Raw genomic sequence first — 21,013 nt, forward strand, 5'->3', positions numbered from 1 at the left:
GGATGGTGAGCTGCAAAGAGACATAGGTACGGAGAGGAAAGAATGGGTCAAGATTAATTTTCCTGAGCAAGCTTTTGCAAGTTGTTAACAGAAAGCCCAAACTCAAGGTTATATCTCCTCCCCGCTAATCTAAAAATTGGTCTTCTCTAGGGGTACCCTAGAAGAGCCTATGCCCAGCCAAACTGGGGCTCTGGGACTGTGGGACCACAAGGCAGTCCCTCATGTTGTAGTTCACCATAGAGAAGTACGCTTAGTACCAGAACTGCGGTCACCCCGCAGAGCAGAGCTATCTCAGCTCTGTGACCACACTGAGCGGTCTGGCAGAGTCATCCAAACACCACCTAGAGAAGTGAGGTTGAATCTGGGGAAGCGGCATTAGCTGAGATACTAAACCATGGGGTGACACCTGTGCTGCATTCAGTTCTGATCTAACCGCATGGTGCTTCACAGATCTCTGTGTGCTGCTGCATTGCACAGAATACACATGCCTGCCGTGCACCCAAAATGTTTGCAAGTCAAGGCCTTTTTGAATTTTTTGCTACAGATAATCCCTGTGGTGGAGAGCTACAGTTTAATTCTGGTAGTAAATTGATTTGGTTTTCATTTAAATGTTGAAAATTATTTGGAGCAAACCTTTTTCACTTCTCAATAGACAGCTTTTAGTGAGACCTAAGAAATCTTCTAATTATGATATTTGTCCGTGTGTATCTAGATTTGTACAGTGGTGACATCTGCTATTGCCTAATCAGCTTCTAAAGAATAATAACAATAATCATAAAAACTGGATTTAGGAAATCTGTGCTTTGAATCTGCTAAGTTTTGTTATAGTACTTTCACTCACTGGCTGTAAGTTTTGTCTTTGTTCTTGCGACAAAATTAATCATGACCTGGGCCAGAATTATACCTTACATTTGCCTTACTCTGCTCAGAGGAAGTACTTTCATTCTGCTCATAATCAAAATTATTTTTTACTAAGATTCATAAGCCTTCCCTTTGGAATTGGCGTGCTGCCGTTCACCCACAGCCTCAGCCACATTATAAAACTCGGGGGAAAACCTAGTGTAAAGCTGTTGAATAGCTATATGCATTTTCCTTCTGGAGGAAGAATTATGTTACTAGTTTTTTAAAAAAGGGCATTTCTGTGTTAAAGCAATATTCTTAATATTTACTTGTTCTACAGTGGGATGGGACCTCTAAGCACTACCATAGTGCAAATAACTGTTTCAGTGCTTCCAGCGTCCTGAAAGCCTCATGTGGGACTAGGATGCCAGCAGGCAGGGTATGGCACATACACATGGATGAGGGCAGAGAAATTGCCGCCCTCTCTATTTTGTAGGAGAGGCGCAGAATTTTTTGATGCAAGGCAAGTTTGGGCTTTGCATCTATTCTTCCTGAGATCCTACGCTTTGGAACAAGGCCTCCCCAGTTCTTGATATTACTATGCAATGCTGCCTCCTCTATACAGAAGGAAGTTGGGTTTAAAAGCTTGGTTTTTAAAAATAGTTTCTGGGCGGGCCTGACACTGGTGTCACCTAGCTCGTTTGTCCCCAGGCACTAAATCTGTGCAGCGGGCAAAAATAAATAAATAATCGGAGTCTTTCTGAACTATAAATGTAACCAGCAAATAGATAAGAGTTCAGTGTCCTATAATAGGATGTCTTTTCGCTGACTAGCAGAAAGGGAGTGACTCAGCCTGACTGTGTACACACACTGAAATAGACTTTTCAAGTTTGGAGACAAAGGCCTTTACATGCATTTATAAAATTGCCTTTAAAATGCTTGTGAATGAGTTAATCACACAGCCATCTGATGAGACATGAACAACCTCCCTATTTTTTATGTGATTAGGTCATCCCAAGAGAAGCATAAAACAAAATAGACTTGGATGTGTCATCTGAGGGTGACTAATAAAAAGTAGTTGAAAACAGTGCAGTTAGGAAAATAGTGCAAGTAGGAGATTTTCAAGCCAATTTCACAACTCTTTGTCCTTCATCTGCCGCGCCAGAGCCTGGTCTTGAGGAAGTTGATGAAGAAAGCTCCCCTGGGCTTGCACAGGTCCAGACTAGGTCTCTGCTTGCTCCTCTTCATTCCCTCCTTGGGGCTGCCTCCACCTCTGCAGTAGCATTTTGAGCATCTGAGCCTCACAGAGTCTCCACTTTCATGTGAAGATTGTACTTTCCCATGAACATGCTGAAGTGACAACTGCTGCAGCGGGGATTTGGGAGACAACGGATGCCACTCAAAAATCAGAGCTGTAGGACTCTGGAAAACAATAGAAATGGCACAACTGCCACTGTCATAAATGTGTGTCTCAGTAGCAAGAGCAAGCACACAGCTGTACCCTTTCCATACCCTTGCAGTTCTCAAGAGCGGTTTTGTGCCCACTCTTTAACAGCGAGTCCAGTCCTGACTTGATCTTCCTTCCCCACAGCTCAGCTTCCACACACCAGCTCCCTGAAGTGCCCCATTCTCCTGCCACACTGTCATTCCACAGCCTGTCTGCAGACTCCCAACTCCCTCCTCTCTTGAAGTTTCGAGGTGAATTGAAAGGCAGCCAGTGGTCAGCTTGCTGGGAGGATGCTTCATCAGACCCGCCTGGGCTTTGCCCGTCGTCTTAGTCATGGTCCGGTGCCTGGCACTGTGGGATCTCTTTGCCCAGTCCTCCTGATACCTTGTCACCATTTAAAGGGCAAGGCGATGGAGAACATACAGCAAACAGGCCAGGTGGGCTCTCAGAGTCAAGAGGCACATGTACGTAGAGAGCACTTAAGCATTTTGTAAAGTACAATAGAGGAGGATCTGAACCTTCTTATTTACAGGCTTTCATCTTATGCTAAATCCCAACAATGTGAGGCTTTTGGTAAGCTATCATCATTGTCTAGATATTTGTAACCTACTAAATGGGCTTTCGATTACAAGCTCAGAGAGCGAGACATCAAAAGAAACATGATCTTTATGGTTTTCCTGCAGCTTTAATTGTGAGTGGCACCTAATCTCTATCAATCAGCTGTCAGATGCAATGCTGGGAAAGGAAAAAGCCTACAGGCAGCTGAGAATTGAAAAGAAACTTGCAACTCACTTGATTACTAGGGTGCACCAATCTTTGAGGTGTCTTTCTCTTTGCAGTCCTAAGAACCTTGTTTTACAGCTGTCAGCTTTAAAGAATGAATGTCATCTTTCCTGACCCTCTTTTTCTAGTGGTGGCAGTTGTCTGGGGAGATAAAAACTACACAGACTGACACAATTGCTGATATGAAAAGGCTTTAGATGGCTCTCTCACCACTGCTATAATAAAATGAAGAGGTACTGAGTCCAAGATCTCTCGTAGCAGATTTCTAATATGTAAAAAAGCTGCTCAGATTAAGTGAGATGTGTGCTAAAAATTTTGGTGGTTAAAAAGAGGTTGGTGGAGGAAGACGTGAAGAAGTGACTGATTGGTTGCTACATTGCAGTATGTTTTTGTACTAGTGGAAGCCCTAAACTAGGTCTGATTATTCTGAAAAGTATACTTTACTGCTACGGAGTAGCTTATCAGTTCTGGGTGATTCTAATGTAAAAATACTCCATACTTTTACTGCTGGGCACTTGCAAATAAAAGTTGCATCCCCACTAGAAGAATTTGCCATTATATCCTGTCAGCAGGGAAGGACCTCACGAGCTGTAATCACAAAAGACTGACAGCAGTCACAAACTGCTCCCAGGGCAGAGCCCATCACTCAGTTTAGCTCAGGCTCCCAGAAGACAGGACAGCTTGGAGAAGGCAGTGGAGCATCCTTCGTCTCTACTATCTAGTACAGAATCAGAGGGGAAGGCAACTGGCACCTCACTTCTGGTTTTGGAAGACCTTTGAATATCAAGTTAGATGCTCAACCCAGTATTAGTCATCCTTCTGACACAGTTCATATTTTGGGGATAAGAACACAGGCAATCCCAAGTGAGTAAGAATTGATATATGAAAACATCATAAAATTGTTATTTTACCAAAATGCCATAAAACCCCTATGCCCTCAAATTAACTGTTTCACCTCCTTTGGGACTGCATGTGTGACCTGACTTCCCTCCTGTTTTATGTGTTCATTCTAAGGTATCCAGAGGGACTCCCTGACAGTCAGGAAAGTACTTCCCTGCTCAGCAAAGGTTATTAGCATGTGTTTAACTTCTCTCCTCAAACAGATTTAAAATCAGGCACTCTCAGCTGCTTGAATTGAAAGGACTAACTCAGTGCCTGGTGTTTTACTCAGTGTTGGGATGTGTTAGCCACATGGTGTTTGGCAATATACATTAGTGATTTAGACATCTGTGGGAAAAATCAATGGAACACCAAGTACTAATTCACTCAGATACTTTCACAAATGTACCCTGGAATTGTTCATTATGCTCTGTTTTGTTATGATGAATCTTAGAATTAGGCTGGCCTAAACCTTTATAAGTGTTATTAATAGCACTGCATTAATATTGTGTACTGGGATGTGCATAATCAGGTGTTGCTTAATTTAAATTCATGTTAGAGTAATGTAAACTAATTCCTACTGTGGCTGGCTGGTGGCACTCCATAATTCCAGTTTGTCCATGTAGCATGTCACTATTTTGCAAATTAGGGATTCTGGAAGCTTGAGTTTTGATGCTGCCAAAATTTATCTCAAAAGCATTGAGATGCTCTGTAATTAAATGAATAAGGAGAACAAAGAGGAAAAAGCATCCTTCCTGGCTTTTTCTTCTTTTCTAACATCTTTTCTACTTTTTGGAAGTCAGATTTCCATTCTTACTTTACAAAAGGTGACTATGAATTCTCATTCTTGCCAGGAATGTAGAAGTAATGGGTTCAGGTCTTAAACATTTGTTCTCCTGTCAAGAATGGCTCCTCTGAAATCATTCCCCCTAGAGAAAAATATGAATAATCTTAAAGAAGAAATCTGTCGGTGGAAGAAAGCTGCTAAGTAAGTAGTCCTAAGAAAGAGGAATGGTGAACTACAGCCTTCAACAGCTAGAAAAAATATTTCTTATATAGAAACTAACTATGGTTTGCTATTCAAAGGGCTGGAGGGAGAAGGGAGCTAAGGCTATAAAAAAAATAATTTCCTCAGAGATAGAGATTGAGGGATATAGCCTGTTGCCAGAGTTCAAGGGAGAACTGAAGATCTCGTGTTTGATTCAGAAGTTGCTGAAAAGAAGAAAAAGAATAGTTTTGCAAGTAGCGTCTTTTCAAGAACTCGTTTGTTAACATCCCGCTGTTCTTGGGAAATAAGGCACTGACCCCTTCTTGGCATAAGTAAAAGCAGGAGGTGACCTGAAGACAGACTATGGTGGGCTTGATCTGATCCTAATGGCAGTTAAAATAAACCCTTCCCCTGGTTTTACACAGTGCAGGACCACATCCTGTAGCCAGAGCAGTTAGTCATTCTGCATTTGCTTCCCTCTGCTAGAGAGGAACTCAAATCCAGTTTAAACCAATGATTCCGTTGGGCCAGGTTATGCTCTTCTAATGCCTTCATGTGTGCTCCAGACCAGAGTGTGTTGGAGAATCGTGTGCTGTGTTTATGTGAACAGGGCTGGTGAGGTCGTGTAAGTGACTGGGCATCAGTAGTACTTCCCCTGCAACAGGATGCAGGAACAGGAATTCCAGTGCTATTTGTGATATTCTGCATGAATGTGGTGCCTTAGCAGAGGACAGAGCCCTGGTAACTCTGGTATGTAATTAAAGAGGTGGTTCAAAAGTGCCGCAGTCCACTAATGACAAATCCTGTAATTGCTGAATTCATCTTCCTGAATTACCAGTAAGGCAGTTTGAGATGGCACATTACAAGTAACCCAAAAAGACCAGGCTGTAAGAAAAAAACAACTTGCAAAATGCCACAGACAATAAAACCATTATTTCAGAAGCAAAAAGGGGTTGGGAGTTGATGTGTTCACTTGGAAACTAAGCCAGTGAGGATTTGCATGTTCTAATAAAAGTAAATAAAAAATAGCAGAACATTTAAAAGAAGCTTATTTCTGTAATAATGTAAAATGTTAAGCACAGATTTACAAGCATAAATAAGAACTCAAGTCACAAAATGGGTAGAGACATTATACCAGCAACATTAAATAGATGAAATAGCAGCAGTCACTCTAATAAATAGTTTTCCTTTGCTACCTCTGAAGCCAAAAAATTATACTACTTTAGGGACACAGTTGAAAAGAAGTCAGATAAATATCTGTTCTGTCTTCCTGCCACTGCCAAAATGGACCATCTGAGGTCACAGCACTGAACCACTTTTCACTATTGCCCTGGCCATTGCACACATGGCAAAATTCAGCTTTTAAAGGGCAGTCAAAATGATGAGGAAAGTATGATGGCAGTGACCAGGGAGTTTTAATTGTCATCCTGCTGAAATCAATGGCTATTTGAATTGTAGTTGCTAAATTTATCTGCCTACTCCAGGAATTTCTGAAACTCACTTTCTTTAGTCCAACTGCTTTTTAACTGTCTGGGTGCTGGTTTGCCACCCTAATTCCTCCAGAGGAAAAATAATGTCCCATCATTGCTTGGGGGTGGTGGAAGTACCGATCATTTTGTAGCTTCACGGGGACATCGGTTGTTTTATCTGCTCACTCTGTGAGTTAGTGCCAGCGAAATGGCTCAGGTCAAATCCTCTTGTTCTGTTCTAGTAAAACCAGCTGGGAATGCTAGTTCTGATTATCACCTATTTTCAAAACCAATCCTTCCCCCCCCGCCTCAAGTACCAGGCACTGATAATTTCCAGTTACCTAGAAATCACATACTTGTGAGGGTTTACAGGGAGAGCATACAGAGCTAAGGAGCGACTGCAAGCAGACCGCTGGCGGTGTGTGTGATGCATGAGGCAATCTGTTAGCTCTTTGCTGCAATGACAGAGTCAGTAAAACTTGAAATTTTAGGGCTCAGTTCAGCAAAGGTTATGCTGAAGTCCATTGCTAAATACTGGAGCATATGCTTATATACCCTGGTAGGCATCAAATCTGGGGCTTCTTTCTGTTGCTCCCTGTGCATTTGTGCTTTGCCAAATAGAGCTGGAGAGCTAATTTGAGGCCTTGAATACAAAACATGGTCACCTCCAGCCAGGGCTTTGAGACACCATAAGGATTTCACCTACTGCTACTAATCCTTCAGCGGGCTGTAGTTGTTGAGGTCTGAGTGGGGACTGAGACACGTATGTGCCCACAAGGAAGGGACTTCCTGCAGGAGAAGTTTGGCCTTGCGATCCCATGTTAACTTCATGGAAACAAAAGCTCTTTTTGACAGTCAGCCAGTCAAACCTACAGCTTTTCAGGGCTGCAACCTTCCCCTCATACAAGAGGAACTTCCACTGCTTGTGCTTTAGCCGCCAAAAGGTGGAGTAGCTCTTTTCTTGTTGTAGTTTCCCTAATGATTATGTGTTTTCCATTTCCAAATCCTACCATTATGTTACACTGGAGACCAGACTGGATGATGTTAGTGATGGCTAGCTTCAGCACTTAAAAATCTATTAATTTGTTCATGAACTGCAGACTAACCTCTTTTTTGGAAACCCATTTGTATAAAAATAAACAAACCTGGCTTTTTAAAAATACAGTTTCACTAGAAACCGATCTTTTTAAAGAAACAGCCTCCTGCTTTCCAAAACCCCATATGCTAAGGTTTTCTTTGACAGAGAGAGTCTGCAGGTGCCTGTAGTACCTTGTATTGAAGGAGTATCTCTCCATTTAGAGTGCTAGGTCATGTTTGCTGTAGAGTGCTCTTCATCTTACTTTAGTTAAATAAACTATAGCTTTTGCTTCTGCAGCAAAAGGCTAAGTCTGCTCTGCTTGAGGGAGAGAGGAAGAAATGTTAAATTAGTACAGAGCACCATCATTATAGTTCTTGTCATCTGATTCAGTTGTCCCAATAGTTAGTTAGTGAGGACAAGGATCACAAGAGTTTAAGATTCAGGAGTTGTGTGGAGTAGAGGAATTCTTCAGTGTCACTCTCAAGTGCTACAATGACAAGTGTGTTGTGAGAGCCCAAACTCTGTCGGGTTCTATGGTGGTGTCCCCAGTGACACCCTTCCTATGGATGTAAGGTGTGAGGGATTTCCACCTGGCACATGCTGTTGACCTGCCAGAGCCCATGCATCACTGAAATGCAGTTTGGGGAGTTGGCATGGGACATGTTAAGCTTCGTTCAGGCACTTCATCCAGGGGAATGTAAGCAGTCCTCAGGAATTTCATGGCAAAACACATGCTGCAGTAATCCTGGGATGGAGAAGCATGCCATACCGCTGTTACTGCAGTGACTCTGCTTACCAGCAGTTGCTATGGGCATAGTAGACAGTCTAAGGCATGTTTGAGCAGCTCCCCTCTTCAGGTTTTATACATAATAATAAGGCAAAATGAGTAAGCAAACTCTCAGCTTGTTTTACAGATCTCTCATGCCAGCTTGTTACAATTCTTTTTTTCCATTTGTTTTCTTTTTTCTTTTTTTTCAAATGGAGCCAATTCAAGTGAAATCAGGAGACATGACCAGAGTTGGAACACTAGAACATGTTTTATGTTGCAGAGGCAATGCTGTTTAATTTAATTTCTTTTTTCTTTTTGCAGTGCCTCATTTAAAAATGAGTGGATGTTTCCTATTTCAAGGCCTGCTCCAAAATCTGCCTGGATTTTTCACTCATGTAAAATCACCTTTAAGTCCATAAGGGCTTCACTGGAGAAATTAAAATTGTTCGAGAGATGTAATTTAGGGACATCCCTAACCATTTACAAAAGCAACACAGGTACGAGTTAAAAGGGTTCCCAACACAGTGAGGTGCTACCTAATATATATGCAGACACAAGTCTTTCTTTTTGGATCTTTTATAGTGTTTGCTACAGACAGGCTACCCAAGTAGCCTGAAGTGGTGAAGCAGGTTTTCCCAATATAATTAGTTGAGCTTTTAGGCTTGGGATTTCCTTCTTTTCTACAGTGGCATGCTGTAGATTTTGTCTGCACTCGGCAGTATTGTGTCCATTGCTGATTGACAATGGAGCCAGTGTAGAGTAGTATTGCAAGTCTTCTGGTGTGCTAAAAGTGAACTGAACAGCTTTGGGAAGCCCCTTAAGGGCTCCTAAGCGGAACTAGATCCAGTTCAGAGAAAAGCATGAAATTGCCAGTGAGATGTTGTGGGAAATATCACCAGGGAGGAACCAATAATACTAAATGAGCTGTCCTTCACAGCATAATATTAAAAGTTTACTAATATAACCTGCCCCCTCAGCAGCAGTGATGGCAGACCATTTTCATGTCTGGTTATTGTGAATGGTGTCGCTACCTGTTAGTAGCAAATTCGTCACTAGTGTTAATGGGTCCTCATTGCTGCACTGCAGTGTTTGATGATTAAAGGAAACTATTACATCTCTTTGACACTTGCAAAAGGTCTGTGTACATGGATAAATTTATTTACTTTAAGGTCAGAAAAAGCTGGAAGATCATTGTATTTGATTGCCTGTATGTGAGCTTACCCTGGTACTCTCAAACTGAGCCCAAGAACTTCTGTTTGTGCAATGCTTATTCTCTGAAGGCATCCTCCAACTGAAAAGTAAAGAAGTGGAGAACTCACTATATTGCTTGACTCAGCATTCAAAAGTAACGCCTTGTTTCCCAAATGAATTCGTCTGGCTTCAGTTCCCAGCCATTAGTTCTTCTTGTGTAATTTCTCTGCTAGACAAGAGAGACTGTAAGTACCCAGTGTTTGTTCCTGGGAAAGTGCTTACACTGTATAAACTAGTCACTTGTCAATCTTCTTTTTTATAAACTAAATGTATTGAGATTTCTGTAACCTCACTATATGGATTTTTCCATGTAGTCAAGGTTTTGGGGCTGTTTTCTGTATTCTCTCCTTTTTTTTCTAAGACAAGACATGAACACACTGTGTGCTAACATAAGGTCTCAAAAGTAGTGTATACACTTCCTTACTTCTTCTTGTTGCCCCTCAGTATTCAAATCTAAGAAATAAATTAGCATTTTCATACAGTTAAGATAATACTGGGAGCTGGTGTGTATGTGTAGGTATCTGTGTGTAGTTCTTCACAATAATGCAGATCCTTTCTGGAATTGCAGAGGCATTCCCCTTCCTGCAAGTAGATTTGTGTTGCTTGTTTCTAAAGGCCTTGCATTTGGCTAAATTAAAATGTACTTAATTTGACTGGGCATGACTTGCCAATGATCCCTATCATTTTCACTGGCTTGTCCTCCTCACGGTGTATCACTGAGCCACAATTTGTCACCTGCAAATATGTCAGCGAGTGATCTTGTGTTTGCTTCCAGGTCATTGATTAAAATATAGAGTAGCAGGAGCATTCATCTTTGCAACCCCTCCTATGGAGCATTTACTCTTAAGGCTCAGTCCTAGCTGGCAAAGCATTCATGGCCATAGCTGGCATCCCCTTGCCCTATGACTTATACAGCTCCGTCTACATGTTGTAAACCAGTAGAGAGTTCTTTCATATTCAAAGTTTTGCTCTTAGCTTTTGCATTTTACTGAAAGAGAGGAAATAGTCAAAGTCCAGATCTTCAAAGACTCATGAGTTTGGGGCACAGGCTCTTCACAGTGACATGAATAGACAGACATGTCTCATGGTTTTTGAAGAGTCCTCATATTCCTGTTGCAGGAGGATGAGTGGGTAATGGACAAGCCAAAGCAGCTCACCCAACTTGCCAAAGCAGCTCACCAAACCTGGCAAAGCGTAACTGCTCATCTGGCAGAAGTTACAGAATTTAAGAGTTTTGTTTCACAGCTGGACTGTTAATATTATTATTATATTCACTTGTCAGAGCGTGTTAATATAACTGAGTGAAAAATGTCCCTAGAGGCATGCTATTGAATATTTAAAATGAAGAATTAAGTGTGACTTTCAAAGCATCTAAAAGATGTGGTGCTAAATCATGGTCATCTTTAAGGAAGGGTTGGCTACCCTTTATGTGTTTTGAGACTCCACCTAAATATAAGCCAGAGTCAGTTAGAAATCAATTGATTAATGAGAACATATTATGATTTTCTTTAAAATCTCCATTTTTATTGATATAATAATTCTTTTTGTTAGTGATATTCATTAAGGATTGAAGCAGAGTGGGAACTCCGCATGTACAAAGTATAAGCTGAAAATTTGGTCAAGGAAACTATGCAGGCAGGAAGAAGAAATTAGGAGATTAAAAACTTGGTTGGTAAGGCCATGCTGAGTTTCTGTGCCATATCCCTGCAGATTTAAGCCCTGAAGTTAGCAGGAGGTTTGCAGCTAAGTTATATAAGTGCTCAAACTTTTACTTAGCACACGAAGGCCCCGCTCATCCATATGATCATTTATTTTTCTCCATAAATATTCTGTTTTAGATCTTTTTAGGTAGCAAGAGCCAGGTGTTTAACAACTTCTAAAGCCATCAGTAGAACAAAATACCCACATGTTCTCAGGTTCACTGGAGACTAATTTGTTGTAGTCAGTGAATATGGTCCTTGAAAATGACACTCTCTTTGCTTCTAGCTTAGTAACAGCAGGCCAAATTTTGTCTGCCTTTTTGATTTCAATGGGACCACCGATACGAATAAGCAAGAAGGCTTTGACAGAGTACATTTAGATGTGGTGTACAATACTCGGGTTCTGAGACACTGAAAAGAGATTCCTTCCTCTAATGTTTCACATGTATACGTCTTGCCTCTGATGGCATTTGTAGGGCTCAGCAGGAGGAGGTAAATAATAACACATTCACTGCCATTTATCTGTGTGGCAGGGAGCCAGAGGAATGGGTCTCTGGTTTGCCTGGGCAGGTTGCAGTCTCACTGCTTTTGTGCAGCACAGAGCTAAGGCATGTGGTGAGCCAGCCTGGGGCTTTTCTGCACTGTGGTCCCTCAATGAAGAGCCTGGGGAATTCTAGGGTGGACACACTGAATGCTTCTGCTGGGGGCAGTGCAGATTTTGGGATGGTCCATACAGAGTTAGAGCTAATAAGCCCATATGCATGTTAATGTATTTGCTCCCCAACCATCCAGGCTTCAGAAGAGCTTTCTAGCTTGGGAGCAACACCAGATTCAAGCTGGTCCTGCAGTTCTGTATTGCTCAGCCCACAAAATACTACCCCTTCTTCTGGGAGCCTTGCAGAGCAGGGCACAGGGATAGTCAGGCAATTCTGCAAGGGCAAGAAAAATCCAGATGGATGTCGTGGTTCCAGCTCGGCACCAGCTGTGCTAGAGATAAGTTGGCTCAAGACAAATCTGTTCCAGTGTCTCCAGCTCAAAGCTTGATACCAAGGAGCCCAGTGCTCTACAGATGGGGAAACTGGCACCCACAGACTCATCCAAGGACACACAGCAGGCAGGTGGCAGAGCTAGGAGTAAAACCCAGATTTCCATCACTCTGTCTTGCTTTTTCCATTAGGCCATGAGACACATTGATCATCCTTCTGTGCTTTGCTTGTGTTGTTTCTCTAAGTGGGAAAAATAATCACCAATGTTAGTGGATTGTGAATTTCCCAGATAAAACATACACATATTCAGGTGTTTGTATTATTTATTGCTACGTTTCACAGGCAGAGCCATTTTAGAGAAATCCTTGCCACTAATTTAGCCTACATTTATACATTGGTGGTCCTTTTGGGAAATGGCTGTAACTCTTATGATTGAGTTTCCTTTCCTTCCCCCGCCCCTTGAGTATCAGTGTGTACCTGCACAATGTGTTATACATCTATTTATGCGGGTATACCAGCACAATGTAGTATCTGTACAAAATAAAGCTACAAATTAAAGGAAACGTCAAGTCTTTACTGGAGTCGCATTTTCCAGGAAAAAAAATGATGTGAAATTAAATGCTTAATGAGGGATTTCTTAAAATTGGCACGATGATCCTGGGAATATTCATTATAACTTCACTGAAAGTCATATGTCCCAATTCCCTTTTGGGGTACGCAGGTCCTCCTTTCATCGCATTTAATGTTTTTAAAGTAATCAGCCATTAAATAAAATGTCATGGCTTCCCAGCAATAATGCAGCAGTGGCTTGGTCCAGCCGCACTCTTGCAGGAAACGTGCAAGATGGATCAGCCAACTGTTTGGTTCGGGTCAGCGCTGGCCTGTGCTCGCCTCATCCTGGCATGTCGGGGGCAGCTGCAAGCAGCATGCATAATTCAGAGCGCTATAGGACTGTGACAGGGGAGCTTCTCCGGCTGTTGCTTGGACAGATGGTGAGCAGCGTACGGAGCAGAGAGCACGCGATAGATTGGTGCCAAGACTGGGACTCAGTTGCCAAATCTCATGTGAAGTAGGGCTGTGCAGATGAAATAGAGACATGAATTATAGTTTGTTAATGTTCATTAAAACTTTTGGTGCTTATAGTCCTGCTGAGATGAAAAATTCCAGAGCAAATAGAAATCCCTAGGAACTCACCATGTTTTCTACAAATGTCTCCTTCAATCTCTGATTTACATTTGCCTTCTTTCCCAAAAATGTTTAATTGCCACATACTTGATGGCTTCAGGCTTCTGACTGTTATGAAATTGAGCCTGAGCCTTTGAGTGTAAACAAAACTCTTACTTCAGTAGTAAACCTAGAATTATTTCTACTCAATCCACTTCACAGTGCTACAGCAGTTTTTAGTAGGTATGGGGTAGTTCGACAGATTATGATAAAAGCAATGATAAATATGTTACTATTTATACTGTAAAACTGACTAGATAAAAAACCAAGAGCATTTACCTAATCTGACTTCCAATATAGAAAGCCTCTCTCCTTTAAGCCTCTTTTTGGGGGATTCTGGCTGGGAACAGAGATCTGCTTTTTTAGGCAAATTACAAGATCCTCCCCAGGCAGGGGAAGGGCACTGAGGGATGCAGGAGGCTGTTTGTGAACTGTTGGTTGGCAGAAGTGGTATGCTCTCAAGAAACTGGTACTCGAGGAAATGGAAAAGCCTCAAACATTTATGTTGAGAGAAATTGTTCCCTATTTCTTTTTACTTTTTGGCTGTTGGTTGCCCAACCCAAAACACACAGTGTTTTGCCTACAGTGGAATTCCAGCACTCAGCAGATTGAGGTGAAATCCAGGCAGTGAATTCCTTTAAGCTGAGGTCCTCAACTTTGAGGTACTTACAGAAAAGGCAGTTTGGCCCTGGAGAGCATTTAGACCTCAGCAGTGGTGGTCTGTCAGTCATGATGCAGGTAAATCCATAAGCAGAATGAGTGAAAAGGCTTTGTGGAGTTTGTGCAACTTCGACAAGATATGCCCCATGGTAGGTCTGCAGTGCAGAGGGAAAGCATGTCTTTTCATTTTATTGGTGTGCTTCAGGTTGCATAACTTCTTTTGGTAGGTAGTGATGGAAGAAGTTACCAAGAGAATAATTCCTCAGATGTAACAGAAAATTTTGCAAGTAAAGCACTGAATTTCTTTAAGATGTGTGATTCATAACCAGGAGGAACAATAATTTCCCAATTTGATTTGGGTGCTCAGTTGCACTGGAGATCATCATCACCAGCAGAGAACATCAGTGCTTATTGTCCATTTTAGTAACTTACAAAACCAGGTAGCCTTTCAAACAACTGAAATGCAACTGGATAAAAGGAGAATGTTTTGTTGTACACACAAAAGCACTTTGGAAATGTGCATCATGTGTGGTATCCAGGGACTACTTCAATCCCTTGCTTTTTCCTTATTTGTTATGTACATTATACTGCAACAAGTGTAATTTGAAATTGGCTCTGCCTTTTCATCTTTAAAAGTAATGAGGCTTTCTTGGCTGCTAATGCTGGCGTAGTTGTAATTTTTTGCAACTTGTACTAAGCACATTTCTACAAAGCTTTTCCTAAGAGGTAAAGTGAGTTTTGTTTTTGTTTTTGAAATCCACGCACTGCCTGTTTTTCTATTGTGCTTATGAGCTTTCTTTGTTCTAGCATTTAAGACTCAATTCAATGGGAATAATTCCCACCAAAGCAACAGAAATGAACAATTCTCTCAACTACTGTGAGAAGCACTTTACAGAGGCTTCTATGTTCCAAACAGACATTTAAATCCTCATGGAAAACTATCCAGTAGGGTTCCATATTCTAAAAACGTTACCATTTTTATACAAAACAAGCTATTCTTTCGCTTTGTTGCCCTGCAGAGTTCCTTGGCAGGGAAACCATTCTGTGTTCAGTAGGGATAGTTAAAAATATTTCAGATTGGAACGTCAGGCTAGATTTAGAGCTGCTTTATATATATATTTCGGAGGGAATGTGTTGTCTTTGGGTTTTGGCAATATGGTGGAAGACCTTCAGGTACAGGAGATTGCAGTGAAATTTCCTTAAGCATGAGGGAAAATGAAAGTCCCAATTTGCTGCTTCACATTCTATGAAGTTCAGTAGTGAAAATACATATAACAGCTGCCTTTTGTTGTGCTGATTCTGCTGGAATTTGTCACTGAGACACTTACAAACTGTTCCTGAAAATGCTTTATCAACTCCCTCTCTGCCCATACTAGCCACCAGGAAGAAACCATTGCCCACAGCTGGCAGGTAGAAAAAAAGGTAGGTCTGGCAGAAAAAAAAGCCAGTGACTGTTTTGGGGATCAAAATTTTCTATACTGTGTATCAATCTTTATAATTCACTGCCCCACTTCTCTTCTGCCAGCAGGCATGGTTCAAGGCATGGCTTGCTTCTTGGTTCACGAGTGAGAATTAGAGCTCTGTTTGTCGAATTGTGAGTTTTGGCTGTTGATGCTGGGCAATCAAGGCTCTCCAGTGCTGGAGACAGAGCCCATAGCAAGAGGACAGAACAGCCTGTGCAGTTCACAGCCTGTCTTATTCAAGTAAAGGGAGGCTGGTGGCAAGTGAAAGTTACAGGCCAGGCTGTAAAACGTGATGGAGAACCACAGACTTGCCACCTATTCCGTCATCTGTGTTACCAGGGTAGTAACATCTGCCAGAGTGTCCCCATACTAGTGCCTCGCCCCTTATGTGCTAGTCAGTATTGCTAGTTTCAGAACGTCGAACAGAAACTGCCAGGAGCATTTAAATATGCAAACATTTGCCTATGTGCAAAATGTAAATTGTTTGTTCAAAAGAAGTTACATTTGTCATTACCTTAGGCTAAACCAAATTGCAGAGTAGAATAATTTGTTACAAACATGATATTTTGTGGCAGTTAAACCCTTTTACCAGCTAATCTGGAAAGCAAAATTCTGTAATTGCACACATGGTTGTTTACAAAGGTCTTGGCATAGAAAATAATATTAAGCGGATAACTAGTAATGGCTGAGTAGTACTTGTTGTGAATCAATGTGCATGGTTAAATAACGGGTGAAGTTAAATTAGTGGGGCCTCGCTAATTTAATCTTATCTTCCAGTAAAAGAGATACCTAGCTGTAACTTCAGCTACCAGAACCAACTACTTTATACTGAGAAAAGACATTTACTGATCATTTAATCTGCATTCAGATGAAAAGACACTTGCCTTATTATTTTTAATTCCTTCATAAATTTGGAATGATATTGCTTTCATGACCTTGTTATAATTAGCAGTAGCTATTTCTTGTTAATGAGCTATTACCTGCAAATCCATATAATTCATCTGACAAGCTGACAGCCTGACTAATTAACAAGGTTTGACCACTATCTCAAGCCCTCTGCGAAAGATTTTCTCCTCTGACACTAAAAAATGTTCTCTGAGGTACCATATATAAATATATCAAACACTGTAAATGGTTTCTGCAAAGAGGTTACAAAATCACCCTGCTGAGAAGTTTGTCTGTAACATTCATCCAGAATAGAGACTGTTACCTAAAGATCTTACTTTGCACCACATTGATCCTGTGATTAAAACTGTGCTAACACCACTGGTATTTATAAATCCCTGGCAATCTATAACATCATTTCTACATGGCTTGCAAAAAAGATTTTAAAATGGAGAACACCAAGCTTTTCTGCATAAAGAAGCCTGTAGACCTCTCCACTAGTGGAAAACACATTTTTGAAAAAGAGTTTTCCTGTTTTCAATAAAAACGGCACTGCTAGTTTTTAGGGCCTGATCAGTCAGTCCTCCAGAGAGTAGGCATTCCTTGCCCTTCAGTGGAGTTTGGATCTGGCCCTGGCCCTTCTAGACTGTACATTACTACCTAGCCCATCTCCATCGACTTGTCTCTACCCATGTAAGTAACAGGAAATCATTTCTCATTCCTAGGAGGTATTTTTTAAATGGCATTAAGGCAGGTTTTTGTGGCATGGTGTTCAGAAGAACTAAGACATCTTGTAATGTTACAGCTGCTCTGTATGGATTTATTGATATACATGGCACTTTACCATAAAAAGGAAAACTCACTGCCCAAGGCAGTTTTCAGTCCAACATGCAGTGATATTCTGCATAACGCATGGTAATTTTATGTGGATCAAATTCAGCACACACACACCCCACTTCTCAGAGTTGCTGTGAAAATCAGATTTGTTATTGTTTGTGAAGCCATTAGAAACTAGAGAGATTAATTCCGTAGAAAGATGAGGAGGAAATTAATAATTCTGTCTTCAGAGTAGTGTTTGAATGATGTGAAGTAAATAAAGCATGGGACCACACAATGAACAAAGGGGAGAAAAGAAAATATTGAATAGCTGCTCTTTACGTGGACAGCATTCATCCTGTGCAATGCATGAGGCAATGGCTCTGTGGAAAAATATGATGTGTACATGTAGTTAGGCTGTCTGGTGCTGCAGTTGCACAAGGAGGCTGAATTAAGGTTGCAGATAATTCCTAGCTTTCAAGCACTTGACTTTGCAACCTTTGTTTTTTGGTGATGCTTTCTGTGACTGCGTTCAGTATGTGTTGTGAGAGTATCTGGAAGCTCTTCTATAAAATGAATCAAGATCCAATTACAAAAGATATTGTCCAAATACATAAGAAGATGCCGTTCACCACAAAGAATTAACCAAATAATTTTTATCTTTTTTTAAGGTTAGTAGTCAAAGCAAAAGATAAAAGGGATCAATTTCAGCTCAAATTCAGTGACTGTATTTTTTTAGGTTCATGAACGAAGGGAAAAGGAAACCCTCGGAAAGCCTTGTTTCACAGGCAGCTATATTAAAGCCTAAATGACAGATCTCATTTTGGACACTGAGATGTTTGTACACCGAGAATGAAGAGGCACGGTAGACAAGACTGCCACAGGAGCGGCAGCGAGGCGGATGTGGGTGCACAGACATGGCTTCGTTAGTGAAGCAGCCAGGAAGGGTGGGTGCTAAATCAGGATCTTGTGTCCATGAAAGGCAACAGAAACCTCCGCGAGCATCCGTCGCTCTCTCCTGTACTGATCTGCAGGGTGAATGGTGTGCTTCCTCCTCGTGTACATTCCTTGCTGTTTGGTAAAGACTTTCTTTTCTCCCACAGAATTCCAATGAAAATAAAGTTTGTTTTATTTAGGTTTCAAGTGATGACTATCTGGTAAATTCGGGTGGATTTCGTTAATTGTTTCAGTTTTATTTTTCCCTTGGGGAAAATTCGTCCATCTCTACCTACAGTTTAAGGGAAGATTTTCATTCTCATTGGAAGGGAGGAGCTCCCAGATTTCTTACCCTGTTTTCTCTCTTTCTCACTGCTGTTTTGCTTTATACCTGTCTGTTATCCTATTGTAATACAGAGGAGATCTGTAAAATTCCCTACTGATGTAATTTCTTATTTTTTATTTCTGGAGGAGAAACTTTTTGACAGACTTTTGATTGTGGCACATTCCTTCCCTTGTTAAATCAGTCACAGACGTTTTTAGCTACTCCGTCTGCTTTCTCTAGTAAGGGGCATTCTCACCACAAAAAGAAATAATGGCACACCGCAACCCTGCTACAGCAGGGAACTGTCCTATTGTACTAGTGTCCATGCAAAATCCCACCAGAGTTGATGCTTTCTTTTACCTCAATCCAGATAGTTGTGGTGTAGCCCATGTCCAGAAATAAAGTGAGCTCAGTTTGTTACTGTAGTGTGAGAATTCCTGTACCATATCACCAGCAGCGTTTATGTTGAAGCAACTGGCCTGACACAGGAGTCTTGATGTAGAGAGAGACCTGGTTTTGCAGTGAGACGTGGCCCAAGGCCTCTGTTTAGCAGGACTTGTAAGCATGCAAGTACTCCATTGATGTTGGCACTTAAATTTACACACTTTTAAGCACTCTGGTGAACAGGGACTTCAGGGGAAGCTGTTCTTGTATGGAATAGAAATCACGTGAAACCCTGAACAGAAGGTATCAGCAAAAACATTCATGCCTTTAAAGGCATTTCTGGTTTTTGATTGTGTTTGGCCCTGGGAAGGTCTTCATCAGAGTATTTGGGCTCTTAGACTGAATAGCACTCTGACCTTGTGCAAACTGGGTGCTGTCCTTGCTATCTGATGGTGGGAAGGCTTCATTTTGGGACGTGACATCATTTAAGAATTTTAGGTCTCGGTGTAGACATAATAAATGGCCTGCATTTCAAGGAAGAAAATGAGGAACAGCACCTGGGACTGTATGGGCTCTCCACAGATGCCACTTTAGCACAGCAGTGTGTCCTGTGTCAAGAATGCGGAGCTAAACACATAGCAGCTGTCAGCCCGCAGAGAGAGCAGCGGGAGCGTGTTTCTCTGCGGGAACCGCTCTGTCCTCCGTCGCATAGGCTCCGAGTATTGCAAATGACATGCAGATTAACTTGAATGCAAGCAATGGCAGTTCTCTGCTGATGGAGGTAAGAGGCAACAAACCTGTCTTTCACTGATGATTTCCAATAGGTAGAGTGCACGTTTAAAGTACTACTAGGTTATCGGAATGTATTGTGGGATAGATGAACTTCCCCTTACAACAGAGGACAGCATGATGAATGAGAGACTCACCACTGACGGCTACTGGGACACTTCTTGGATAAATATGCCATTAATCTTCTCACAAAGCACGTCTCTATTGTAGAGCACCAGCCATGTCAGCGTAGCAATACCATCAAAATCCAGGCAGTAAAACCTCCGAGAGACAGGCAAGCTTTGGTGCTAGCATGGTTTCCACCTTCAACTGCACCCGCCTACTTGGTGAGTTATTGTTATTGTATTTGTAAGTAACTCTCCGCAGACAATTTACATCTTAACCAATGCAGCACATTTGCTTTGTGACAGCTTTAGCACCCTGATTACATATAATCTGTTTAGGCCATAGGGAAGAACTGCTTCTCCTATTCCCTCATCACTCACACGTGCCCCTCCTGTCTCTCGCCCTCCTCCAAGCAGGCATGCAGGAAGCAGGTGGGGAGGCAAGGGGAAGCAGCACTCACTCCCCTCGTCCTTGGCTTGTTAGGGAAGGCATCCTAGATTCATGGCATGACTTAGAGGAACCACGGGACCCACCCAGGATAACCTAACCCTGCTTTGTCCCAGGGTTTTGCCCTCAACCAGCTCCTTCCCTTTTGAGGCTGCCTGGGATGCTCCATTCTTCCTCAGTGCAAGGTCAGTCTCCGAGGAGGTACTTTGTGTGGCAGAGCTTCCAGCAAGGGACACTGTATCCATCCCAACTATTCCTCAAGAGAGATGTGTTTTTCTAGAGCGCTGCTGTCTGTTCAGGTAGGATGCAACCCTTAGCTTTAAGGCTACATTTACAGAGGATGAGGCCTAAGCAGTTTTTATCTAGCCCCTGGGTTCACACTGAGCCAGAGCTCTGGCAGCTCTGGCTCAGCACTGCAGGAATTCAGCAGCCCCATCAGTGTAACAGTGCCACCGGTATATCACCATTTACTCAGTCCAGGAGGAATTAGCTGTGTAATAGCCCACAAGTCCAGGAGTGCCTGTCCTGCAGAAGGCTTAAAATATCAACTTTACAAAATACAGGAAAAATATGAAACAAAAATTAGTATTCTTTCAGGCAGCAAAACACATATGGAAGATACCCGGATTTAGGCTCTGGAGAAAGCACGATTCTTAGTCTTTTTGCAAATAATTACAGTCTAATAAATTTTAGCACAATTAAATAGATGATAACAAGGGCGACTAATATGTAAATAAATTTTAAACCACCAGGAAAAGGTTATTTCTGTCTTGTCACAAGCTGACTTTT

General features: G+C 41.7%; 1 protein-coding gene across 1 annotated transcript in view; it reads left to right on the forward strand.

Moving 5' to 3' along the window:
- Positions 1-21,013, forward strand: part of IL1RAPL2 (interleukin 1 receptor accessory protein like 2) — a 399,383-nt gene that overhangs the window by 320,674 nt on the left and 57,696 nt on the right. The window lies entirely within an intron of this gene.

This window comes from Buteo buteo, chromosome 22 (assembly GCF_964188355.1).
Source record: "Buteo buteo chromosome 22, bButBut1.hap1.1, whole genome shotgun sequence".
NCBI classification, from domain to species: domain Eukaryota; kingdom Metazoa; phylum Chordata; class Aves; order Accipitriformes; family Accipitridae; genus Buteo; species Buteo buteo.